The sequence below is a fragment of the Phyllobates terribilis genome, unplaced genomic scaffold (assembly GCF_046119375.1).
Source record: "Phyllobates terribilis strain yellow unplaced genomic scaffold, ASM4611937v1 Scaffold_8__6_contigs__length_399053987, whole genome shotgun sequence".
NCBI lineage: Eukaryota > Metazoa > Chordata > Amphibia > Anura > Dendrobatidae > Phyllobates > Phyllobates terribilis.
The window spans coordinates 156,927,175-156,954,866 of record NW_027362768.1 but is presented as its reverse complement, the minus strand read 5'-3'; the positions used below and the strand labels follow the sequence as shown (position 1 = coordinate 156,954,866).

The following is a 27,692-nucleotide window of genomic DNA, read 5'->3' as shown; positions in this document are numbered from 1 at the left end:
AAGCCTTTTAGGTGCTTTACCATATATATATATAATGACTGTCAGAAATATTGATCAGCCCTGATTCCTCCTGGTCCTTTCCAGGGATTATAAGAGGCATATACAAGAAAAGGGCCACCATGTTGGGTCCTTGTCCGCCCCAAGGAAAACCAAGAGTCTTATATACTATTGGTAAATCCTATAGACATAAATGTCTGTGTCTGTGCCCAGCTTCACAACTGGCTCTTTGACCCTGGCTGAAACCATTTAGGTCCAGTTGACAGCTGTGACTCGATGGCACCATGCCAGGAAAACATTGGCACTAGTAGAGTAAGTGAAGAAGTATTGAGCCCAAGAACTGGAAACAGTGGAGGGGTCTAATGTCTGGACTCCATAATTGAGGTCCTCTGCTAAAGCTACTGGTTGCAGCTGAATTGGTGAATTCATTTTTCCTGACCTATGGCTTCTTCTACCATTCGCCACCAGGCCTACATGAAAATTTGCAGTGGTGGCATTGGCAGCTTGCATCGCAAGACACCATGTAATCAGGGTAATTTCTTAGGTTCCTCTATGGTAAAGGGAATCTTGAAGGTTGACAACCCCTTTGAAGCCTTTTAGGTGCTTTACCATATACATATAATGACTGTCAGAAATATTGATCAGTCCTGATTCCTCCTGGGCCTTTCCAGGGAATATAAGAGGCTTGGACAAGAAAAGGGCCACCATGTTGGGTCCTTGTCCGCCCCAAGGAAAACCAACAGTCTCATATACTATTGGTAAATCCTATAGACATAAATGTTTGTGTCTGTGCCCAGTTTCACAACTGGCTCTTTGGCCCTGGCTCCTTGGTTGAAACCATTTAGGTCCAGTTGACAGCTGTGACTCCATGGCACCATGCCAGGGAAACATGGGCACTAGTAGAGTTAGTGAAGAAGTAGTATTGACCCCAACAACTGGGAACAGTGGAAGGGTCTAATATCTGGACTTCATAATTGAGGTCCTCTGCTAAAGCTGCTGGTTGCAGCTGAATTGGTGAATTTGTTTTTCCTGACCAATGGCTTCTTCTACCACTATGAGGAAATTTGCAACGGTGGCATTGGCAGCTTGCATTGTAAGATCCGCTGAGTTGTCCCGTCTGCAATTGTGAGAACATGTCCGCAGCAATATTTTACTTTCTCTTCTGCAGAGCACCGCGGTCCTGCATTACTTGGACAGGGAGGTCAGTCATTTGGAATATTATGAACAGAGAAAGACATTTCGGGCTGCAGAGAAGAGAACGCTGGAGCTGAAGGAGCACAGCAAGAAAAGCATAAGTGTCTCGCTCCACACTGCTCGGCTCTTGCACTTTGTGCCGTCACTTCTACTTGTTTTTATATCCATGAGTGATCACGTAGGATGAGAGAAGGAAGTCGAGTATAACTCTGTCCTGTTTATGTCTAGGAAATCTCTCCACCGGTGAAGTCAAAGGAGCAGCTCGAGGAGGAGATAAGCCGAGAGTATGGCACATACTTGGCCCTGGAGAGCTCCGTGCTGATCGGTCTGCGGATTAAGAAAGAGAACGAAAAAGAACTGTGAAAACCTAATTCTCATAATGACAGATGTTTGTATTCTTGAAAGCTGCAGAATAGTAAAAACCCAGCGCATACATTGTACTGTGGTGTACTGCGGTCACCGCCAACCTGGGGCTCTGCAGATGTTGCAAAGACTACAAATCCCAGCGTGCAGGGAGTCATAGTTTTTGCAACAGTTGTAAAGTCACAGATTGTGGATCACCGGTGTGTAACATATATTTACATCCACCGCTAGTCTGATGGATCATATAAAATGTGTTCTTCTGGACTGTACAAATAAAGTTGTGTTGAAAAGAATTAGGAGCGTTCTGACACTATTTAAGGTGAACCTCTCGCTTTCTCCCCAGGTCTCTATCACCCAATGTGCTGGTGGAGTCTCCCGTCATCCAAGTAGGGACATTTTTTGTCTCAATTAATTTATTAAAGTGATAATTGAGCTAAAAGATTAGGACTCTGGTCCAGTGACCACATTGGTAGCCATGGCCGCTGGATCCGAGCCCTGAGAACCTCCTCCTATCTGCTGACATCCTCGGTGCCTCTTCTGATTAGTAGGCCTTGCAACGCTATGATGTTGTGGCATGAAGCAGAAGAGGCGTCGAGAATATCGGAAGGTAGGAAGAAATTTGCAGGGCTCTGCTCTAGCAGTCAAAAACTATCTGCAAGGCTGCTCGATTTTCTTGATTGTCTCTTTTAGGTGGAATTCTGATCCATCAGACATGTATGGTACACTCCATTCACTTCTATGGGAGCAGTACTGCACGTATGTGACCACCACTCCCATGGACAGTGAGTGAAGCAGTGGCGTCAGGGGACTATGAGACTCCAATTCTCGTGATCGGTGAGGACCTCTGCACTCTGATCCCCATTGATCATACAGTGATGTATATGGCCAACCCCTTTAAGAGCGGCCTAGTTCAGACTGCATTAGGGAGTTGCAGTATGAGCCGGGCATGCAAGGAATTGCATCGATGTGGCCCACGTGGCAGTGTCACATAATCATCTACGTGACTAATTTTTTCCTTTAGTTAGAGGGTCCGGAGTTTTCTGTGATATGTTTTGGGTGCTTGGATGTACATACACGTGTGTGGGTAGGAGGGCACGAGTATATAAGGCGGTGTCATACCATTTATCCTGCCAACGCCGGCTCGCGGTATCCATCCCTCTGGACTCTTTGGATGAAAATACTTCTTTGCCAGTCGTTAATTCTTGGTCTCCTACGTCTTATCGGTGGTAGTAGAGCTGATAGGTCTATATTCAAACCTGTCGGAAATTAATATTACAGTTATTATCTATGGAGGAACATACACCAGGAATAAGTCACTCTGCTCACACCAGGTATTTGTTGGTTACATCCCATGGGAAGAGACAAGTGGGCCACAGAGAATGCCCCATGGGCCTTTACCTTCCCCTCTTATTGTGGGGCCTATGGAGAGGGGTAGCCCTATGTGCATTCAGTCCATAATGAAGGGGGATGAACCTCCTGAACTTTAGGAAGTTCTAGAGCAGAACTGTCAGATAGTGGTGATTGTTTGGAGGGCAAGAAAATCCTAAATAGTTCCTGTATTTTTTCCAGCTGGAATGGGGCCGAGCTGCAATACCAGACCCAGCCTATTGACAAGACTGATACTGTTTCACATCCAGTCCACCTCCCATGTAAACTGTGCTTATAAGTGACCAGGTATCACGTATCTGAAAGTATTTTGGGGAGACTTGTTGTGACTTGTGTTTCATCCATCAATTTTAAACCAAAGTGCAGCGGAGGAAAATGCATTAATTTATTAGAAGACACACGCTATTTAATAAATTTCACATTTTCTTCTAAATACAGAAATTGAAATCACTGTATTATTTGTGACAGTTTCTACCATAATGAATATTAGATCTATATTGATCTGATTGTGGCCATCGTCCCACCCTGTTAACACCGCACACACTTTCCAAACTTTTCCAAAGTTTCTAACTTTATTGCAAAAATTATGAGCACCAGAATTTGGGATTTTTTAAGGCACCAATTTTGTTTTTAAATTAAATTACTAATATATTTATATATATTAGTAATTTAAAGAATATGTTTGTGCCTTAAAATAGATATATATATATATATATATATTTGCGTTGGTAACTGAATATGTATCTAGTCTCTAACGGGAGAAAACCAGGTCCAGAGTATTCCCGTCTTCATGTGTAGGAGAATTAGTAAATTGCGAGAGGCCGAATGAGGAGGTTAGAGAGAGTAGATGAGAGGCAGATTGAGAGAGGGGATCATTGATGGGGATATTAAAGTCTCCCATGATGATGGTGGGGATGTCACAGGATAGAAAGTGAGGAAGCCAGATGGCAAAGTGATCCAGGAACTGGCGGGAGGAGCTGGGGGCGATACACATCCGCCAATCGCAGGGAGAAGGGTATGAAGAGTCTGACGGTGTGCACTTCAAAGGAAGGAAACATGAGTGAGGGAACTGGGGGGATGACCTGGAAAGCACATTGTTGTGAAAGGAGCAAACCAACACCTCCACCCTGTCTATTCTCAGGTCTGGCAGTATGTGAAAATTTCAGCCCACCAAATGAGAGAGCAGCAGCTGCGGTGGTGTCTGAATGCTGGATCCAGGTTTCTGTAATAGCCAGAAGGTTAAGAGAATTAGAGAGGAAAAAATCGTGAATGTAAGTTAGTTTGTTACACACAGACCGTGCGTTCCAGAGAGCACAATGGAAAGCGATAGGAGAGGGCATGCACTGAATGTTAATAAGATTAGCAGGGTTTCTATATGCAGCTGGAGGAGAGTGGTGTATGCTAGTGGAGGGAGGCCCAGGGTTGGGGGAGATGTCGCCAGCGACTAGTAGAAGGAGAAAAAAGAGAAAGAGCAGGTGGTGCAATGATTTGTATGAACGTTTTGAGTGCTGTATGGAGGTGGTGGATGGTCTGGAGTGGGTGAGAAAGGTCAGTAGAGCCTCAGAGTTTTACAGGGGAGAGGGGAGAAGGGAGGGGCTGATATAGAGTGAGTGCACAGAATGTGTTAAAGGGCGGACGAGATGTGAGAAAGCAGAAGTTAAAACAAGTAAGAAGCAGATTGCTATTGTAGCACCCCGAGGGCTCGGCTGCTACAGGGGTATTGCACCTCAAACCAGAGGTGTGATATTCCACTCCCGGGTAAGATGGATTGTGGACCAGGACTCGGTAGGCTGCATGCACCACACACACCCCATTTCTGAGGGACAGCTCAACGGTGCTCCCACTAGACAGAAGTGCAGGCACGACAGCATCTGTCCCTGGCTGGAGTGGGGAGGGGGAGGAAAACCCAGTGGTGTAGGAGCAGATAGGGGTGGGTCTCTGGGCATAGGTAGGAGCCCATTGGTTGCTAGTCACATGGGCTCACACAGAGAGGGAGGTATATAAGGTGGGCACCATCTTAGTTCTGGGAGGAGAGACAGACAAGACAGTCAGAGGAGAGGAGTGAGAGAAGGAGTTCAGCCAGAGAGGGCTGACGGAGAGCTGTGGCTCAGTCTGGGCCCAGCTCCACGAGGCAGGCCTAGGGTGAAGGCCGGAGCCAGAGAGAACGGAAACAGAAAGGAAAGGAAAGTAAGAAAGGAACAGGAACACAGAGAAAGGCCCAGAGACACGAGGACAGAAGGAACCCCATAGGCCCAGGAGATTGCGGGTGATGGGTTGACGTAACAGGGCACCGGAACCCAAATTGGTGGAGGCAATAAATTCCTCAGCCAAAGACCGGAGGTTGTGACCACAACTTGGTGTGACCCCTCACTACATCCACCAGGAAAGCATACCACATAGGGTCAGGGAAACCGGAGATAGGTTTCGCCAAGAGAAGGCCCGAGGAAGCTGGACAAAGGTGGGTCACTGGTGGGGACGGCCAGAGAAAGGAAGAGAAGGGAGCCCTGTGCCATGCTCTGGAATTGCCTGGGAGTTGGTCGAGCCCCTTGCCTGGTGGACGCAGCACGGCTTGGGCAGTCACCGCCGGTACCGAGGTGACTAGGACCAGTAAAGAACTGTGAGTAAAGCATTGGAAACTGCAACCACACGTCTCTGTGTTTCATCGCCGCACCAGCACCATCAGTACTGGGACGCTCACACCATCACTCTCATCATCCACACTAGCTGCCCTGAGGCAATACTTCTCCCGTGGGGAGTTATCCCATACTTGGCTGTGCATACAGCATCAGCCTCAGCGGTCTGCAGCGCAGCGGCGGTCCCCACTGACCGCAATCCACGGGTGGCGTAGTCGGACATGTTAGAACCTTGCTGTTAGGTTTTTTTTTCCTTTGCTGGTCACATGACCTTGTTGGCCTATTTAGTCCTGCTCCGCCCTTCTGGCTTTGCTGGACTTCATTGTATATCTACTTTCTAGCTAGCCTGTGCTCTGTATCTAACTCTGTTAGTTTGCTTGGTCTACGGACCTCTATGTTCTATCTATTTTGTTTGTTCGTCTGTCTGCTACTATTTCTGTTAGGAGGTGTCCCATATTCCTCCCAGTCCTTAGTACTTGTAGGGATTCCCTCCCCACATCTATAGGTCTTCGTACAGACTAGATTAGGACTTTAGCAGGTCTGATCGCAGGATCAGGTTCCCTGTTACATCGTAGGGATTCAGCTGAGTCTCATAGTAGGGACAGATCTCCTCTCTTTCCTTAGCTTTGGTAGCAGAACATAACAGTAAGTCCAGCCAGCAAATTCTCTAAGGAAAGATTTTTCTGTTCCATCATGGTGTCGGTTCAGGATTTGGCTCATCGCCTGCAGGGACTCTCTCTGGAGGTGGCCGAGCTCCGTCAGCACGTGAGTAACTGTCCTGGAGCACATTTCTTGGAGCCTAAGGTATGTTTGCCGGATTTGTTTTTTGGTGAACACCGAGAATTTTTTTCATTTAAAAATGCTTGCTTATTGTATTTTCGTTTGAGACCTAAGTCCTCTGGGGATGAATCCCAGCGCGTAGGGTTCATAATGTCACTTTTGCGCAAAGAGCCTCAGGAGTGGGCCTTTTCTTTGCAACCTAGTGATTCATGCTTCAGATCAGTGGATAGTTTTTTTTCTGCTTTGGGACTATTATATGATGATCCTGACCGTGTCGCATCAGCTGAGACTGAGTTGAGACGTCTAAAACAAGGATCGGGTAATGTGGAAAAATATTGTACACATTTTCGTCGTTGGTCCACTCAAACAGGGTGGAACGATTCTGCTCTGAAAAGTCTATTTCTTGCTGGGCTCAGTGAAAGGGTTAAAGACCTGCTAATTGCTTATCCTACACCTGAAGATTTGCAACAGGCTATGCAATTAGCTATACGGGTGGATAGAAGACTGCGTGCTAGGGTTAATGAGAGCAAATCCTCTGCTATGTCAGTTTCTGGTTATGATAATGTGTGTACTAACAGTGGTGAACCGATGGAGATTGGATCGGTGGCACCTCGCTCTCAAGAAAAAGACCGTCGTTTTTCGCAAGGCTTGTGTTTCTACTGCGGAAAATCTGGTCATTTGATTAAAGGCTGTGAGCTTCGGATGAAGAAAGAAAAAAAAATGGTCAGTCACGCCCGTATTGCCTGTTTAAATTCCAAGGGTATATTTTTAGCTGCTTCCACGATTGCTCAGGAAAAATTAATGGAATTTCGGGTGTTTGTTGATTGCGGGTCTACACTGAATGTAATTGATGGGGGATTCGTGGAAAAACTCAATTTAAAACCTGAACCTTTGTCATCCCCCATTGCTGTGGTTTCTGTGGATGGCTCCCCTTTGAAGAATATTACTCTCAAGGTCAGTGAATTTCCTCTCACTATTAATGGTGTTCACCATGAGAAATTGGATTTGGTAGTGTTGAATAACTTGCCTTCTCCAGTAATATTGGGTTTGCCCTGGTTAAAATTTCACAATCCTGTACTGGATTGGTCTACCAGTGAAATTAAATCCTGGAGCCATAAATGTTATGACAAGTGTTGTAACGGGCGTATTGCAGCTTTGGATAGGGGAGAATTGCCTGTTCCTATTCAGGATTTTTGGAGAGTTTTTTCTGAGAAGGAATCGCAGGTTTTGCCTCCCCATAGAGACTATGATTGTTCTATTGAATTTGTCCCTGGAGCGACTCTTCCTAAGAGTCGTTTATTTAACCTTACTATTCCTGAGAGGAAGGCTTTGGAGGAATACATACAGACAAGCTTGGCCGCCGGTCACATTAGGCCCTCTAAGTCTCCTGTGGCGGTTGGATTTTTTTTTGTAAAAAAAAAGGACGGCGGTTTACGTCCTTGTCTGGATTTTCGTGAGATTAACAAAATTACGGTACGCAATCCTTACCCACTGCCATTGATTCCTGATCTGTTTAACCAGTTATTGGGGGCCAAGTGGTTCTCTAAAATTGACCTTAAGGGGGCATACAATCTGTTGCGCATGAAGGAGGGTGATGAATGGAAGACTGCTTTTAACACTCCTGTGGGTCATTTTGAGAATCTGGTTATGCCTTTTGGTCTTACTAATGCTCCTGCATTTTTTCAGAATCTGATTAATGACATCCTTAGACCTTTGATCGGTAAAAATGTGGTTGTGTATTTGGATGACATTTTGATTTATTCGCCAGATCTGGAGTCTCATTGGCGGAGCGTGCGTGAGGTATTACAGTTATTAATGGACAATTCGCTTTTTGCTAAGCTGGAGAAATGTGAGTTCGCTGTACAGAGAATTAGTTTTTTGGGCTACATTATCTCCAGCAAAGGTTTTGAGATGGATCCGGTTAAGGTTCAGGCTGTGCAGGAATGGCCTAGGCCTATTGGTTTGAAATCGATACAGAGGTTTTTGGGTTTCGCCAATTACTATAGAAAGTTCATAAAAAAAATTTCTAGTATTGTCAAACCTCTGACTGATCTCACCAGGAAAGGTGCTGATGCGGTTCAGTGGTCTTCTGAGGCCATTGAAGCTTTTGTGTATCTCAAGGAGAGGTTCACCTCTGCTCCCATCCTTATGCAGCCTGATGTTACTAGGCCGTTTTTGGTTGAGGTTGATGCTTCCTCTGTGGGGGTTGGCGCAGTATTGTCTCAGGATAACGGGGATGGATTACATCCCTGTGCCTTTTTTTCAAAAAAATTTTCGGAGACTGAATTGAATTACGATATTGGTAATCGGGAATTATTGGCTATTAAACTCGCATTTGAACACTGGCGCCACTTCTTGGAAGGTGCGGAATTTCCCGTTCAGGTTCTTACGGATCATAAAAATCTGATTTATCTTGATGCTGCCAAGCGCCTGAATGCCCGTCAGGCTAGGTGGGCACTGTTTTTCTCGCGGTTTAATTTCTCCGTTACTTACATCCCTGGTACTAAGAATGTTAAGGCGGATGCCTTGTCTCGCAGTTTTTCTCCCATAGTCGGTGCTGAGAAAGAGGAAAACATTTTACAAGAAGGTGTTGTGATAGCTGCTTTAGACTCCGTTTTGGAAGATGAGATTCTTAAAGCTCAGGAGAATGCCCCATCTAACACTCCTCATGGGAGGTTGTTTGTGCCTGAGACCTTTAGGAGAGATTTGTTTGTTGAGTGTCACGAATCTCGGTTGGCAGGTCATCCCGGAATCTCTGAGACCAAGAGACTGGTGGGTCGCAGTTTTTGGTGGCCTGGATGGCAGAAGGAAGTCATTAAGTGGGTGCGCCAATGTACTATATGTGCTAGATCTAAGTCCTCACATACTCCTGCTGCGGGGTTGCTTTGTCCTTTGGAGGTCCCCAGTGCTCCTTGGACACATTTGGCTATGGACTTTATAACTGACCTTCCCCCCTCTGAGGGTTTTACTGTCATCTGGGTGGTCGTGGACCGCTTTAGCAAGATGTGTCACTTGGTTCCCTTCGTCAAACTGCCCTGCGCTAAAACTCTCGCTAAGGCCTTTGTCAAGGAAATTGTCAGACTTCATGGCGTTCCTACTGACATTGTTTCTGATAGGGGTCCTCAGTTCGTGGCTCGTTTTTGGCGTGCCTTTTGTGACAGGTTGGGAATTCATTTGTCGTTTTCGTCCGGATATCATCCTGAATCTAATGGCCAGACAGAAAGGAAAAACCAGGATGTTGAGCAGTTCTTGCGTTGTTTTGTGGCAGACAATCAAGAGGGGTGGTCTGAGTTTCTGCCACTTGCCGAATTTGCTCTGAACAATCATACATCTTCTTCTGCTGGTTGTTTGCCTTTTTTTTGTTGTTCTGGGAGACATCCGTCGTTTGGGTCGTTCTCCAAGTTGGGATCTGCCGTGCCTGAGGAGGAGAATTTTTCCGGTGATTTGGAAAGAGTTTGGACGGATGTGCGTGGTAATCTTCAGGAGGCCAACAGAAAATCTAAAGACTACTTTGATAGGAAACGACAGGAGGTTTTGTTCGCTGTTGGTGACATGGTTTGGTTGTCCTCTAGGAATCTGCGGTTGAGGATTCCTTCTAAGAAATTGGGTCCCAAGTTTGTAGGGCCCTTTAAGGTGCTTCAGGTTGTCAACCAATCTGCTGTTAGGTTGGAGGTTCCTACCTCCTGGAGAATTAATCCGGTCTTTCATGTCTCTCTGTTAAAAAAAGCTGTTGTGTCGGATGGTGACGCCTCTGCCTCTGTTCCTCCGGTGGTGGAGGACGGGGAATATGAAATTTCTCGCATCCTTGACTCTAGACGGTATAGAGGTAGTTTGCAGTGTCTTGTGGCCTGGAAAGGTTTCGGACCCGAGGATAACTCTTGGGTGAGGTCAGATGATGTTTCCGCGTCCAGACTTATCAGAGCGTTTCACAGGAGATTTCCTGATAAGCCTGGTCCTAGGGGATCCGGAGGATCCTCTTAGAAGGGGGGGTACTGTTAGAACCTTGCTGTTAGGTTTTTTTTTCCTTTGCTGGTCACATGACCTTGTTGGCCTATTTAGTCCTGCTCCGCCCTTCTGGCTTTGCTGGACTTCATTGTATATCTACTTTCTAGCTAGCCTGTGCTCTGTATCTAACTCTGTTAGTTTGCTTGGTCTACGGACCTCTATGTTCTATCTATTTTGTTTGTTCGTCTGTCTGCTACTATTTCTGTTAGGAGGTGTCCCATATTCCTCCCAGTCCTTAGTACTTGTAGGGATTCCCTCCCCACATCTATAGGTCTTCGTACAGACTAGATTAGGACTTTAGCAGGTCTGATCGCAGGATCAGGTTCCCTGTTACATCGTAGGGATTCAGCTGAGTCTCATAGTAGGGACAGATCTCCTCTCTTTCCTTAGCTTTGGTAGCAGAACATAACAGGACACTTGTTATTACACTAAGACTGCCACTGAATTGACCACCCTGGGCACGGACCGGGTCAGCGCCACGGAGACTACAACCCCCAGCGATCCGGCTCCGGGTATCCCCTGCACAACACAGGCCCAGGGGGCGCGTCACTATGACCAATGCATAATGCAATACAACTGACCAAGAAGCAACATGTTTGTATGAATAGCTTATACACCTTACCTGTCTCCTTCCCAAATGCCATTGTATAACTGCTTATTAAACGCACTTTAAGCTATTGCACTTAAAGTCTGTTGCACGCGTGACCCAGCACGCGTCTTATCCTGAGCCAGAGCTGAATATATATGAATTGAAATGTCTGCTAGCATGCAGCGCCAATTGGCCAATCTGAGTAATTTAGCCAATTAGCACAAGGCCAGAGCAGGCAATGCTATGCAGGGTAAACAAACCAATATACAACAGAGGGCCATAAAACAGTGAAAAAGAAAGCTTTGTACACTTCAAAACAGAGCCAAAATATATATATATCATAATACCACATACTGTTCCAAATGTCATAATACTGCCATACTGTGCTAAACAGTACAAGCCATTGTGTAAGCACTGTTGTCAGTAGATACGTTCTCTCCTATCCATCTTTATGTAGGATGAGCATCCGCAGTTCCTCCTTTACTTTCCCTATAAGACATCTAAGATGTTAGAATGACGCTACAGATATGTGACTCCGCACAGGGAGAAGATTGCTGTGTTTTCTGGATGCCATGTTGGCATATGAGCAAGCAGGGACATTACATTTTGTATTGCAAAGTGGGTGGTAATAATACCCCTTTAAATTGCAGTGCCCCAGTCCAGTTGCCCCTTCTGCCCATTTTATCGTCCATTCCTGAGTTTACTGTAGTATAGGTCACTGTTTTATCACCCTAGCTTATATATGCTGGGAGGTTACATTTTGTGGCCCTATTATTGGGGCCCACAGACAGCGAGGCCTCTGCCCCCACAGCCGGCTCCTGTTCCTGCAGTCCTGCGTTGTATCCCCGGACTCTGCTCCTTTGAGGACAATGGGGTCTACACTTCCCGGGGGTGATGCGGAAGCCTCAGGCTTGTTTTACAGCCAGACTCGGGCATTCCAGAGCCGCGGCCAACGTTTCCCCCGGCACACGCCATTCTCCTCCTGAGTCTAATTCCGTCACGTTGTCATTCAGCGCCTAAACCTCAGGATATCACATACAGGAACTCACAGCTTCTTCATGTGACACTGATCCAGTCTGCCGCCTTTAATAGCAGGATTCTGGCCGTCCTCGCAGGAACCACCGTTCCTTAGATTTGTGATAATACATCCACAGTGAAAAAGATAAAGGATGAGGAAATGATCTATTCTGGGCAAGCAGTGGCCTTGTCATAAAATGACATTCCCTCGTAAATAATCAAGCATGGAGGACATCCCTAAGCAGGACGTCAGTGGGACTGATGGAAGTAGCCGAGCGATGTACTCTTCCTTCTCTACTAGTCCCATAGGCAATGAATGGAGCGGAGGTTGGCATGTGCACCTCCCTGTATTCTGGACAGGGCTCTGCACGGGATCCCTGATGTCAGGTATCTCCATAGGATAGGGCGACCCCCACTGATTAAACAGTGACGGCTGATCCTAAAGACAGGACATCCATTGTCTTGGAGGATTCAGTGTGATATGTTCTTAAGAAAGGCTTAAGGTGAGGAAGATCTATCGTCAGCGATGGTGATCACCCAGGACCATTGCTGCCACCACCAGCGCCCCATACTCTGCCGGTGAGGTGGCCTTTTGGACATAATGATTCCTGGCTGTATGGGTCTGACAGATCGCTCAGGGCTTACACAGCCATATATATTCATAGCACATTTGTAATATTACTTATTCTCTCCTTTCTCTCCGTCGTGTGTAGATAAACTACAGACTCCGATCAAAGAGGAGAAATCCGAGGGATCCATTCATTACAGCAGTTTAAGAGCGGCCTCGGCCAAGAACAGCAAAATTCTGGAGGACGTCAACACCAGTTATTTTGCCGGAACCGAAGTGAGTTCTTCCATCTCTGAGATACAGACGGTAGCGCTTGGTAAATGTCAGCAAATGTTATGATACTGGCCTAGTACTGCTGGAAACCAGTGGCCGAAGGCACACAAGCAGGAACAGCAAGCGTTAGTAGAAGTTCTTGTAGTTAGCAAAAAGGAGTTGTAGGAAACAATCCATACATAGGTGACAACAATCTAGGTAAGAATGTTTAGGAGCTTGGAGACAGAAACTAGGCTAACAGCTAGACACAATACTCAAGCAATGAGTGAGAGATCCATGCACTTTTAAGCAGGCCTAAACAGGAAACAAGATGGATCCCACAGGTTCAGAATCTGCCATCTTAGCCAAGGGCAATTGCAGAACACAACAGCAGCCTTCAGTGGTAAAGAGTGGGATTGCAGCACAATTAAGGTGAACAATAGCAGCCACTAGTGGTCAAACTGTAGAAGGACAACTGGATTCCTTTCAGCAAATCACACAAAATAAAGAATCCACAGAAGGAGATAATGTACAGGGGCTTTACATCGCCCAGTGACTACATGACAAAATCCTGAAAATATTTGTGGTCATCAGCACATCCTTCATAAGTAAGATCAATAAATCGTAAAGTGGACAATTATTTATATAGTAGAAAGGGATATACGGATAATTCTGCTGCTGATCAAGAAGATATCCAATGGAGATGATGGTGTTGAACAAAGAGCCGTTTTATTAATTAACGCATTTCAGAGTTGAACAAACTCCTTCATCAAGAGAAAAACACAATGACTGCAATGATTGAAACGCGTTGATTAATAAAACTGCTCTTTGTTCAACACCATCATCGCCATTGGATATCTTCTTGACCAGTAGCAGAATTATCTGTATATCCCTCTCTACTATTGCATTTACTGCCGGTTTTATTCCGGTATACGTCGCAGCTGATATCTATACGTGCATAGGAGTTGTGCCTGATACAACCCAGCCTGGTGAGCAATACCAGACTATCTACAATGTTTATGGCCCGGGTGATGTCCTATTGTGCGTTTTTTGTCACTTTTCAGCTATACTAAAAGTGATATGGTTTTGACACTGATACGATTGTTTCTAAAAGAGCCACATGCCGGGGTCCCAAGAGATACACGTGGCCCCTGAGCCACTGGTTGGGGAACTGTGGCCTAGATAACCAGCATTTCAGGGAATATAATACTGATTAATCCCCTCAGATCATTTATAAAGGTGCAGTACACACATGAGACGAACGTCGGCTGAAGTCACCGGCCGACCATCGAGAGGGGGTTTGAACTCTCTCCTAATGGCAGATGTAGGGGGACGAAGAGGAAGATACGGAAGATACACAGATAAATCGGGGAGTCAATTTTTTTAATTTTAGATATTCCAGGAATGACTACAGTTTTAAATAGTGGGTATCTAAATTATAGTACAGAATGCCAGTCTGCTGCAACTAAAGCTAAAGGATTATTGCCTTGTATTAGGTATTTAATCATCTGCAAATGTACCATATATACTCGAGTATAAGCTGACCAGAGTATAAGCTGATGTACCTAATTTTACCACAAAAAAATGGGAAAACGTATTGACTTGAGTATAAGCCTAGGGTGGGAAATGCAGCAGCTACTGATAAATTTCCCCATCCTGGTAAGCATTGCTCCCTCATACCCAATCCTGTTATTCATGGCCCCCTCATCTCCAGACCTGTTATGCATTGCCCCCTCATCTCCAATCCTGGTATGCATGGCCTCCTCATCCCCAATCCTGGTGTGCATAGCCCCCTCATCCCCAATCCTGGTATGCATGGCCCCCTCATCCCCAATCCTGGTATGCATGGCCCCCTCATCCCCAATCCTGGTATGCATAGCCCCCTCATCCCCAATCCTGGTATGCATGGCACCCTCATCCCCAATCCTGGTATGCATGGCCTCCTCAACCCCAATCCTGGTATGCATGGCCTCCTCATCCCCAATCCTGGTATGCATGGCCCCCTCATCCCCAATCCTGGTATGCATGGCCCTCTCATCCCCAACCCTGGTATGCATAACCACCTCATTCCCAATCCTTTTATGCATGGCCCCCTAATTCCCAATCCTGATATGCATGGCCCCCTCATCTCCAATCCTGTTATACATGGCCCCCTCATCCCCAATCCTGGTATGCATGGCCCTCTCATCCCCAATCCTGATATGCATGGCCTCCTCATCCGCAATCCTGTTATGCATGGCCCCCTCATCCCCAATCCTGTTATGCATGGCCCCCTCATCCACAATCCTGGTATGCATGGCCCACTCATTCCCAATCCTGGTATGCATGTCCCTCTTATCCCCAATCCTGGTATGCCTGGCCCCCTCATCCCCAATCCTGGTATTCGTGACCCCCTCATCCCTAATTCTGGTATGCATAGCCACCTCATTCCCAATCCTGGTATGCATGGCCCCCTAATCCCCAATCCTGGTATGCATGGCCCCTTCATACCCAATCCTGTTATGCATGGCCCCCTCATCCCCAATCCTGGTATGCATGGCCCCCTCATCCCCAATCCTGGTATACATGGCCTCCTCATCCCCAATCCTGTTATGCATGGCCCCCTCATCCCCAATCCTGGTATGCGTGGCCCCCTCATCCCCAATCCTGGTATTCGTGGCCCCCTCATCCCTAATTCTAGTATGTATGGCCCCCTCATCCCCAATCCTGGTATATATGGACCCCTCATCCCCAATCCTGGTATGTATGGCCCCCTCATCCCCAATCTTGGTATGCATGGCCCCCTCATCCCCAATCCTGGTATGCGTGGCCCCCTCATCCCCAATCCTGGTATTCGTGGCACCCTCATTCCTAATTCTGGTATGTATGGATCCCTCATCCCCAATCCTGGTATATATGGACCCCTCATCCCCAATCTTAGTATGCATGGCCACCTCATCCCCAATCCTGGTATGCATAGCCCCCCTATCCAGGTATACATGCCCCCCCATCACTGCACACATAAAAATATAAACACTTCTACTCACCTTCCTTCCTCACCTCTGCTACAGCGCTGCGTCCTGTTCTGCCAGCAGCTCATGTCAGCATCTGAGCAGCGCATGACATCACTGCCATGCGCCCTCAGACACCGAGGTGAGCTTCCGGCATATTCACTCCACTCCATGTCGGGACTATGTGCGTGGAAAGGAGCGCATTTTCTTTAGTAGCGGGCAATGTCAGCAGAGGCTGCGGCTCAACGCTCCTCTGTGCCCACTAGTAAATAGAATGAGTATTCACTCTTCTCCACCCCATGGGCGTGAAGAAGAGTGAATATTAATTTCCATTTAGCAGCGGGCACACGTGTGCCCCGCTTCTCCGCAACCTCCCACCCCCACCACCACTATCCACCACTGGAATATGTATATACTCGAGTATAAGCCGAGGGGGCTTTTACAGCCAAAAAAAATTCTGAAAAAGTCAGCTTATACTCGAGTATACACAGTATTTGTTTATTTTTTATTTATTTGAATAATTTATACAGCACCATTAATTCCACAGCACTTTACAGACATTATCATTTCAGTCCCCATTGGGGCTCACAATCTACATTCCCTATCAGTATGTCTTTGGAGTGTTGGAATAAACTGGAGAGCCCGGAGGAAACCCAGCAAACACGGGGAGAACATACAAACTCCTTGCAGATATCGTCTTTGGTGGGTTTTGAACCCTTTTCTATCTATATTAATGGGTAAATTTTATTCACTTTTTAGGAGATGATGGTGGAAAATGTGGATGAATAGTTAAATCTATCTCTCAGAATATTGTTGTAATTAAAAAAAAAAGTCCACAATTATCCTAATTTGATAGCATGTTTTGCATTTTTTATATTGATAGGGGATGTTTATAAACTGCTTTAATTTTAATATGTCACTTTTAACGGAGTCATTGGATGCGGGACATGCAACTGAAAGTATTTGGGATTTGGCAGGGGTGCCAGGTGTCGGACCCCAGCCAATCAGTAATTGATGACCTATCCTAAGGATAGACCATCGATGTAAAAGCAGTGGACTACCTCTTTAAGCATGGAATTGTGTATCTTCTTTCTTTTTCAGCTATAGGGTTCAGCATTCCCTCTCCCTGATCAGAATATTAGGTGCTTGGAGTCACATAGACGTGTAGGTGGTCATGTGTATATAAGGCTCTGACTTACTATTCACGCTCCCCTTGCTCTCTCTCTGCGCCTGTTCCTTCTGTATGGATGGGCCACCACAATAGCTCTCAGCCTTTGGAAAAAAGCTCTCCTTTGCTCGATGACGATGTTTGGTCTATTGGGTCTATCTTCTGCCAGGAGTTCTTCTAGGAGTATGTTAACGTCTGTGGAAAATAAATATTAAAATTATTAATTATAGAGAAGATATATAGAAAAATCGGGGTGTCAATTTTTTTTTAGATATATCCCGTGAATGATTACAATTTTAAGTAGTAGATTTCTAAATTCTAATACACAATGCCAGTCGGCTGCAACTAGACCTAAAGGATTATAGCCTCTTATTAGGTCTTTAATCCATGGGAAAAAAGTAAGAAATTGGCACATCCATCTGGAAATAATAAAAACTAATTGATCTTTATTAGAAATCCATGAAAACACAAACAAGTTTTGGTGAAAGATTAAATCTGACACGTTTCTGGTAAACCGCCCTTAGTCATGAAATGGTCTTTAATCATCAGTAAATGTATTTATTTATTTTTATTTCTTTTTACTCATGTATATAGCACCATTGATTCCACAACGCTTTACAGACATTCATCACCATTGTCCCAAATGGGGCTCACAATCTACATTCCCTATCAGTATGGGAGGAAACCGGAGAACCCGGAGGAAACCCACAAAAATACGGGGAGAACATACAAACTCCTTGCAGATATCGTCTTTGGGGGGATTTGAACCTTTATCCATCTATATTAATGGGTAATTTCTATTCACTTTTTAGGAGATGATGGTGGAAAATGTGGACGAATAGTGAAATCTATCTCTCAAAATATTGATGTAATTAGAAAAAAAAAGTGTACAATTATCCTAATTTCATAGCATGTTTTTCATTTTTATATTGATGGGTGATGTTCTTACTCTACTTTTATTATAATATGTCCCTTTTAATGGAATTCTTGGATTATTGGGACATGCAACTGTTTGTTTTTTTTAAATTGTAGCTGTAACTAAGAGAGGGAGGATGTAAGAGATTGCACTGGCCATTTAACTTAGGGGCAACAAGGATTAGTTATAGCTTTTTTTTAGTTTTATAAGTGTTCTGTAAGAGCCCAACGACCACTGATTCCCTCCTTATGTTAGACATTTATGACCAAATCAATTTTGTCTGGTAGCTGCTGCATATAATCATAGTCGGATTATAATGAGGGCAATCCGGGCGACCGCGGCACATAGCGGTAGCAGTGACGGGAAGGGGGGCCCCGTACTGCTCCCCCAGCAGCGGCCGCCGCTACTTCTTCATCGGCCGGGCCAGCACTGCAGCAGTTAACTTCCCTGTGCTGGCCCGGCCGCGTCACTGCTAGGAGACATGGCCCTGTGCGCGGCTGTGTCTCCTAGCTGTGACGTCACGCAGTGCGCCCCGGCCTGCAGTGCTGCACCGGAAAAGAGACAGAGCAGGCAGGAGGAATGGAGCCGGGGGATGGTGAGTGTGTGTGTGTGTGTGGGCGGGCAGATGTGTGTGTGGGCAGGTGTGTTTGTGGGCAGGTGTCTGTGTGGGCAGGTGTGTGTGTGTGTGGGCAGGTGTGTGTGTGGGCAGGTGTCTGTGTGTGTATATGTGTGTGTGTGTGTGGGCAGGTGTGTGTGTGTGGGGGCAGGTGTGTGTGTGTGTTTGTGGGCAGGTGTGTGTGTGGGCAGGTGTGTGTGTGTGTGTGTATATGTGTGTGTGTATATGTGTGTGTGGGGGGGGGCAGGTGTGTGTGTGTGTTTGTGGGCAGGTGTGTGTGTGTGTATATGTGTGTGTGTATATGTGTGTGTTTGTGGGCAGGTGTCTGTGTGGGCAGGTGTGTGTGTGTATAATTGTGTTTGTATATGTGTGTGTGTGTGGGCAGGTGTGTGTGTGTGTTTGTGGGCAGGTGTGTGTGTGGGCAGGTGTGTGTGTGTGTATATGTGTGTGTGTGTGTGTGGGCAGGTGTGTGTGTGTGTGTATATGTGTGTGTGTATATGTGTGTGTGTGGGGGGGCAGGTGTGTGTGTGTGTTTGTGGGCAGGTGTGTGTGTGTGTGTATATGTGTGTGTGAGCAGGTGTGTGTGTATATGTGTGTGTGTGTGGGCAGGTGTGTGTGTGTGGGCAGGTGTGTGTGTGGGCAGGTGTGTGTGTGGGCAGGTGTGTGTGTGTGGGCAGGTGTGTGTGTGTGTGTGTGTGGGGGCAGGTGTGTGTGTGGGCAGGTGTGTGTGTGGGCAGGTGTGTGTGTGTGGGCAGGTGTGTGTGTGTGTGGGCAGGTGTGTGTGTGTGTGTGGGGGGGCAGGTGTGTGGGCAGGTGTGTGTGTGTGTGTGTGGGCAGGTGTGTGTGTGGGGGGGGCAGGTGTGTGTGTGTGGGCAGATGTGTGTATGTGTGTGTGGGCAGGTGTGTGTGTGTGGGCAGGTGTGTGTGTGTGTGTGGGGGCAGGTGTGTGTGTGTGTGTGTGGGCAGGTGTGTGTGTGTGTGTGTGGGCAGGTGTGTGTGTGTGTGTGTGTGTGGGCAGGTTAGAAAGTCTTGCCCTGTTGAACACTACACCTGACTTGAGGCCACCACCTCTTGGTTGTCCAATGTTCTTGCTTCTCTAGGGCTCTTCTCAGATATTCATTATACCAGCTCCCCAGAATACCAAAGCTAGGGTGGGTGACCGCGAGCCCTGGTGGTGGTCATAACTGCGGCCACCCAGGGGCAATACTCCATAACAACAATCCCCTGAGGTGGTGTAGGATGTAAGGACCTATTCACACTACATTCAGCGCTGCATTCAGGTCTTTACACAAGGCTTACAACTGAATCCCTGAAATTCAGGATTGTGCTGTCTGAAATGAGACATCTGAAAGCAGAGCAAATGGAGCCTAAAGATTCAGACTTTAGCCTCGGTTTGCCTTTGTTCAAATCAATGGCTATGTCAAGGCACATCTGAATGCCATTTTTCAGGGATATAGATAGAAGCCTGGAAAGAGGAGATGAATGCATTGCAAAATTCAGTGTGAATAGGCCCTTATATCTGGAGTCTTGATATTGATGCCACATGCATTTTACTTGTTTTTAACTTAAAAAAAAATACACACACACAAATTATACACACACACACACACACTATACATACACACACTATACATACACACACATTATACACACTATACATACACACACACTATACATACACACACACTATACATACACACACATTATACACACACACACACACTATACATACACACACACAGATGTGTATGTGGGCAGGTGTGTGTGTGTGTGGGCAGGTGTGTGTGTGTGGGCAGGTGTGTGTGTGTGTGATGTCTGTCTGTGTGTGTGTGTGTGTGGGCAGATGTCATTGTGTGATGTCTGTTTGTATGTATTTTTGTGTTTCAAATGTGTTTATGCGTGTCTGTATATGTTTGTGTGTGTGTATGACTGCATGCGGCCTCCTGCTGAGTATAGTTGGCGCAGTGCGGCCTCCTGATGTCTCTGGGGGGGCGCCGTGCGGCCTCCCGCTGTGTATAGATGGCTGCGTGCGGCCCCCCGCTGTGTATAGATGGCTACGTGCGGCCCCCCGCTGTGTATAGATGGCGCCGTGCGGCCCCCGCTGTGTATAGATGGCTACGTGCGCCCCCCGCTGTGTATAGATGGCTACGTGCGGCCCCCCGCTGAGTATAGGTGTCGCCGTGTGGCCTCCTGCTGTGTATAGATGGCTACGTGCGGTCTCCCGCTGAGTATAGATGGCGCTGTGCGACCTCCTGCTGTCTCTGGGGGGAGCGCCGTGCGGCATCTATACTCAGCAGGAGGCCGCACGTAGCCATCTATACACGTATACTCAGCAGGAGGCCGCACGTAGCCATCTATACGGTGCCATCTATACACAGCGGGAGGCCGCACGGCGCCATCTATACACAGCGGGAGGCCGCACGGCGCCATCTATACACAGCGGGAGGCCGCACGGCGCCATCTATACACTGCGGGAGTCTCAGTGCTTTGCAACAGCAGTCAATAAATTCTGCTTGACTAATTCTGAGCACCATAAAGTCTGGTTCGCTTCTAACCTGCTGTCTTCATTTTCAGCTTGCTGAATTCTAACTCATTTACTGTCATTCGAGACGATGCCTTTGCTGGTCTCTTTCACCTTGAATACCTGTAAGTGCTCCACTTAATGTCATATTTTTTATTCTGTTCTTCTTCATCTTTTGGCATGTGCAATTGTATGAGCAAGTATTCATATGAATTTATGACCTACTTAAACCTTGGAGGACCTTAAATTTTATTCAATCAAATTTTTTTCCAGTTTAAAACTATGGGACATATATGTGCCTTGGTCCTCAAAGGGTTTTTAAAGGGGCTGCAAACATAAATACGAAAAAAATAATTCAATTAGTGCTTTTTGTGTTCATTTAATTTTTATTTGAAGTCCATTTTTTTATATACCTTGAAATTAAGCCCTACCCCATGGAATGAAGCCCTACCTACATGACATCTGAGAGCTACATGGATCCCGCTTGTGAGGTGCCTGTCCGTCACTACTATTCAGTTTTAGGGTCCACTCACTAAGCCATATATTCTCTCATGCAAGAGAATAGGGCCAATTATGCTAATGACACTTGGCTCAAACTCTGTCAGAGCTTCAACTGAGTGTGATCTGATTCTCTCGCAGCACAGATATGGAGAAGATGGAGAACTTAATTTCTCCATCTTCTCCATAGTCTCTGTGAGTGTTCATCGGACTGCACTTGGATGACATCCGAGTGCAGTCCAATGTTTTACGTGCACCCGTAGACTTGTATGGGTGCACATGGTCCGAATATCGAATGAGATTATTTTCTCATGCCAATAATCGCAGATCTGCACTGTCCCATAGTATAACATAGGACCGAGTACTATCCGATAAAACATCACATAGCATTCAGCCGTGTTATACGACAGTGTGAGCGAGCCCTTAGAGTCAAGGAATATTTACACGCAGATGATGATATTGCTCTCCAAGTGTATATTTTTTAAGGCGAGTTCATAGTAAATGCTTTGCCTTTTTGACATGTGATCAACTAAAGAACAAGAAAGATTTAGGACCTCCCCTATACAGAAACGGAAAATAGTTTGGAGGACTTGCATGTCCTTTTTTATTTATTATGAGAAAATCATAAAAGATCCCGTTTTTTAACCATGCTGTGACTTTCTGCTGAGGAAGAGGGAGAGAGCTGCCCTATTCAGAGTCTGTAATAAGACCTGCTGACAAAAGTGTTGAAGATACAGTCTAATGTGAATTAACAATGAAAAAAAGTTAATTTCACAAATGGCTTGTATTTTTTTTAATACAAACTTTTTTGTCTTTACAGCTCCTTTAAAGGGAATCTGTCATCAGGTTTTTGCCACCTAATCTGAGAGTAGCATAATGTAGGGTTAGAGGCACTGATTCCAGTAATGTGTCACTTACTGGGCTGCTTAGCGTTGTTTTGATAAAATCATTGATTTGTCAGAAGGTAATTGACTAGTAAGTTCTGTAGGACCCCACCCCCATCACTGATCAGTAGATTTCTGTGTACACTGAGCATGGGCAGAAAGCTGCCAATCAGTGGTGTGGGCGGGGCTATACAGAGCGCAGCATTCAGAGAGCTGCTAGATCTGCAGCAGATAAAACGTGACACATCGCTGGAATCAGGGTATCTGCCCCTATATTGTGCTGCTCTCAGATGGGGCAGCACAATTAATATTGTGCCAAATTAATTTCCCGTGAACTATCACATGATCTATCACAGGGGATCATGTGACATGTCACGTGATAAATCAGGTGGGGGGGGGGCGGGGGCCCGCGCCTTCTAAACTGCCCGGGGCCCTTGCTACTCTTAATCCACCCCTGCATATAATATGGCTTTACCTGTTTTTGAAACACTTTTAAAGAAGACTTGTCGCTTGCCACAAACATGACTTGTTTCACCTGATATAAATGTCGCTTCCTGAATCCGGCGTTCTTTTTCTTTTCTTCCTACTCCTCTCTGTTCCTGAGATATGGTCCCCTCTAAATACTAGATTTATTTACAGAGAAAAGGGGGCCATAACTTAGAAACAGAGAGGCGCATGAGCAAAAGAAAAACAGCGCCAGGCACCAGGTATAAAAATCCCCAATTACATATGACATACAAGTGACAGGTCCTCTTTAATATTAATGGTTTATGCAGTAAGTAGTGACAGTGACACATTATATTACTGGCCTTATAATCTGACCTGACATGATGACTTTCTGTCCTGCTGAAAATATCAACTCAATAAATGAGGGGAAAAAAAGCAATAAATGAGAAAAAGTGTAAAAGATATGGGAAATCCCAAAAAGAGATGCTGTCTCTCCAATCACCGTCACTGCATCAACAGTTTGTTTCCACGACAATGATTGTGAGGTATCTACTTGAGCATTCTAAATGGGAGGAGCTTCCAGCAGCCAATAGGAATCAGGTATTAGATTGTAATTGTAAACAGTCTGTATAGATTAGTCATTTGCTAAAACGACCACTTGATAATTTGACTTATTTTAAAAGGTAAATGGTCCAATAGCAAAAAAAAGAGATGAATATGTACACAATGCGCAAATAAAGCAGCCATAAGTGTTTTTAATCTATGATATGTTGCAATCTGCATATCTGACACCTTTTGGGGAGATATAGAGGCAGCATATGTGGCTCCTACAGGGCCGTTGGGAAAATTTGGGTATTGTTGGTCTTATTCTCTTTCTGTTGGGTGGTTGTTGTGCAGGATTCCCCTCTATAGAAGGACGACATTTTAACAAACAAGGAAACGGGAACTTTTTAAAAAGTTGCAACAGGTACTCCACATCAAATCTTGAACTTTGTACAAATTTTGCACCATTTTAGAGGAACATGTGATTTTTGTGCTATAAAAGTTGCAAAAAGGTTACAGACAAAAATAAACAGTATTTTTTTATTATGTGCAAAATTCACAAACCGCTTGCCCCATTTTGAAGATTTTGCTGCAAAAATGTCAAAGAATATTACAAGACGAAAAAATAAAAGTGACTTTACAAAAAAATGCAAATGATCAATCGTGCCCCTTATGTTTCATTGATTTGGAAGCTTTAACATAGGATGGATTTTTTTATTTTAATCCAGATAATTTCTGAATAATTTGACCACTCCTCAAACTTCAGAGTTAATTACTGCACATACTGCCCAGGTGCTATACACAATGGTACAACCAGTACAGTTAATAGTCCCCCCTACTCCCAGAAATACCAAGCTAATAGCAATACTTCATGATAAATGTTATTTTCCATCCATGACATCAGATGTACGGTAACTGTAAAGCGATGGTTGACATCAACACACACAGTCTATATAACCAGCAGGAAACACGCACTGACACATTCTTGGATAGAACTGTGCAGCAACTAGACGTCTGTCACCAGTATAGAAGCCAGAGTGAGAATGACGGCAAATAAAGCCACGTTTACACAGATGGGTTTAAAGAGAGATCTGAATCTGTCTGAATCTACTATATTTTACTTCTTACTGCACCAATAGACCCGGGCAGATGGAGAAGGGTATGTGACTCGCCCCCTGGGCCGTGGGTTACTCGGTAGCCGGGCCGGTCGGTGCTGGGGATGTCACGGTGGCAGTGACCCGGTCCGTGACCCATGGCGTTCAATTAAAGGGGAATAAAGTAAAAGGAATAAAGTTTTTATGTATAATGTTCGTGACGCCACCTGTGGTATGCGGCTATATGGGGCTGCCGCTGCGGTGCAGATCCTCTGGAGCTGATGATGACGCAGCAGAGTTGGTACAGCTCTCAACAGGCAGAGCTAAGTTCCAGGGCAGGATATAGGGGTTTTATGAGGTAGATGTTGCTGGTGCAGTGTAGTGCAGGGCTGGTGATGGCGCCGCAAGAATTCTAGGACACAGTGGGGTGCAGTCTTCAAGGTTTTACTCACAGTTGTTCAAGACTCCAGGTTACCAGCGCCAGTGTGTAACTTCCCACGTCGTCCTGCGTTCACTAAGGAAGGGGTTCAGCAATCTCTCAAGTATCTCAGGAGTACTTAAACAGGACCCCGTTCTGTGTGCCTTCCTCAGTCATCTTCCTGCACTGGCTCTCACCCTCCTGCCCTGCACCTCACAATCAATGTCCCAAGCCAGTAGCCTCGGATCTTGTCAGACGACGTGCAGTCCCCTGAATCCTATGCGGCCACCTTTTCGGCAATATAATTGCAGTAGTGGGCAGCTGCACCCTGAAAGTACAGCAGTCTCCGGTTTTCTAGCTGAGCCTTGTTGTTCTCCACTTGTTAGGGGCCGGTCCCCTCTGCGGCCTGATCCCTCCACGTCCTTGTAGATTCGGGCGCACGGGTGGCTTCTGCACTCGCCGTGCCCCTGGGATTCCCTCTGTTCCTCTTGGAGCCTTCCCTCTGCTCCCGTCCTCTCTGTCTGTTCTCCTGGGCCTCCCAGACTAGGCCCGCTCCTTCCTCCTCAGCAGAGCTCCTACAGAGCTCCTGCTCCCAACTCTCTCTCTCAGACTGAACTTTCCTCTCTCCTACAAGATGGTTCCCCTTTTATGCTCCTTCTGAAGATGCTCCCCTGTGCTACTTCCTCCACCCACACCCACTACATGGTTCCCCCTCACTCGGTTCCCCCCACTTCCAACCAGGGACAGGGCTCAGCACTGTACGCATGCATCTTGCCCCGCCTGCTGATCTGGAATGGTGTAGTGTTGGATGCAGGTGGGTGGGTCCCGGGCAGTTCTCCCTCCTTACCTGAGAGTGGGGTACCACACCTCTGGGTGAGATGCAGTACCTCTGTGGCGACTGAACCTGCAGAGGCGCCACATATGCGGTTTGTGTGCAAGGGACAATCCACAGAGCTAGGGCAGAGAACTATTTTGATTAGATGAATGAAAACCTAGCTATAGGTGGCCATACATATTACCGTAGATAAGTGTTGACTAGAGACTGGTTCAGCTAATGGCTATCTTTTCTGATTTCCGAGGCCGAGCATGCATGTTTATTTTAATATTTCACTATGTCAAGTTATTTTAATCCTTTGTTGCTGTGAGAAATAATCTTCTGGCAGCCCCTTATCATGCATGGCGACAAAGGATTAGGCATGCTATAGATGTGCCCCCCCTGCCTCCCCCCCCCGCAATAAGCCCATAGACCACCAAAACATAATGTACAGTCAGTGAGGAGGCTCCTTCCTACAAGGCAGGCTACAGTTTTATGCTGCCCTTGGCTGACAGAGTTCCACTAGACCCCTCTTTAGTTTTGACTTTTTCTTCCTCAACTTTCAAAAGTTATAACTTCTTTTACTTTGGGGTATAAAGAATTATATCTGGACTTTTTGTATTATGAGCCTTTTTTGGTGTCCATACGACTTTCTGATCTCTTTTTTTATTCCATTTATTTTCTGGAAGGCAAAGTGAACATAAACAGCAATTCTGTCATTTTGATATTTTCTTTTATACCATATGGGATAAATATTATGGTATTTTGTTAGTTGAGACCGTTTGGCAACAATACCAAATATTTTATATTTTTTATTTATATTTTAGGAATCGGGGGATAAATATGAGCTTTAATATATATATTAAATGTATTAATATATATATTAATATTATATATAGACTTGAACCTGAAATCACTTGATCTCTTGTACAATACACTACTGTAATATTGCGGAGCATTGTAAAATTATTGATATCATAGTTGTACAAACTTGGCAGACAAGTAAGCTCCCCAGACCCAATGTCAGTACCATCGACACCCCACCATCATGTTGTTGGGATGGGGGGGAACAACATCTCCATTTCCAGACTCTTAAATGTTACTGTTACGATTGACAGTGGCATCTTAGAGGTTAAACTGGCGGATTTAGAGCTAGCTCCGATCCCAGTTGTTAGAGCTCAGGTGGTGGATCTATGACACCGCTCCATACATGTGCCAACCACATATGTACAATGGATGGTACAAACTAAAACTTGGGCAGATTGGGTCACCCATATGTGTTGGACCCTAGACTTACCCAGCTAACCCTGCCAAAGTACACTGCTAGTTTCAATGGGGCTGTGATATTGTTAGCATGGATGGATAACCAATCAATCCCTCCCTTACTATTGTGGAACTACTAGTCACAGCACTTTTTGAGAATGGATGAGTAAAATGTGGCCTAATGTTTTAAGAAGCAGGTTGTAAACTCTACAGTTTCTGCTCCTGGTGCAGAGTAACGCTCCATATTTCCGGGCTTGGCTATGGCCGCCTCCACTATCTAGAGCAGAAGGAATGCACTCACTGTTCAGGAGCCAGACAGATGTATGTGATCAGTTTGAGCAGCAGCCGCTCACCAGATTTCACTTTATTCTGCGGATTTCCTGCAAACCGCTGGACTCGTCCCAGACTCTGAGAACAGATCGCTTTCTTTCGGCCAGACAGCTGATTTTGGATACAACTGATCCAAAGTGGGATATACTGTATTATGGAGATTGACACAAAGTCACTCCTGAGATTGTTGAAGTCTGGAAGGAATTTCTTTCCATTATAAAGTCATTCTGGAGCCGGCATCCGTGAAATATTTCTTTCCATTTTCATAGTCAGTAAAAAGGGATTAATGCTCAGAATACAGAGTCAGAAGGATGAGGACTACGTTCAGTATATATGCCCTGGAAAAGCTTGCGGACTACAGGTGCATCTCACAAAATTAGAATATCATCAAAAAGTTAATTTATTT

At 45.6% G+C, this 27,692-nt stretch overlaps 1 long non-coding RNA gene across 1 annotated transcript in view; it reads right to left on the bottom strand.

Moving 5' to 3' along the window:
* Positions 1-1,051: 1,051 nt before the first annotated feature.
* Positions 1,052-27,692, bottom strand: part of LOC141156441 (uncharacterized) — a 61,720-nt gene continuing 35,079 nt past the window's right edge. Inside the window, exons 2-4 of the long non-coding RNA XR_012247614.1 lie at positions 16,974-17,137; positions 2,674-2,810; positions 1,052-1,518 (exon numbers count right to left, since the gene is read on the bottom strand). This is a non-coding gene — a long non-coding RNA (uncharacterized lncRNA). The remainder of the gene's footprint in view (positions 1,519-2,673; positions 2,811-16,973; positions 17,138-27,692) is intronic.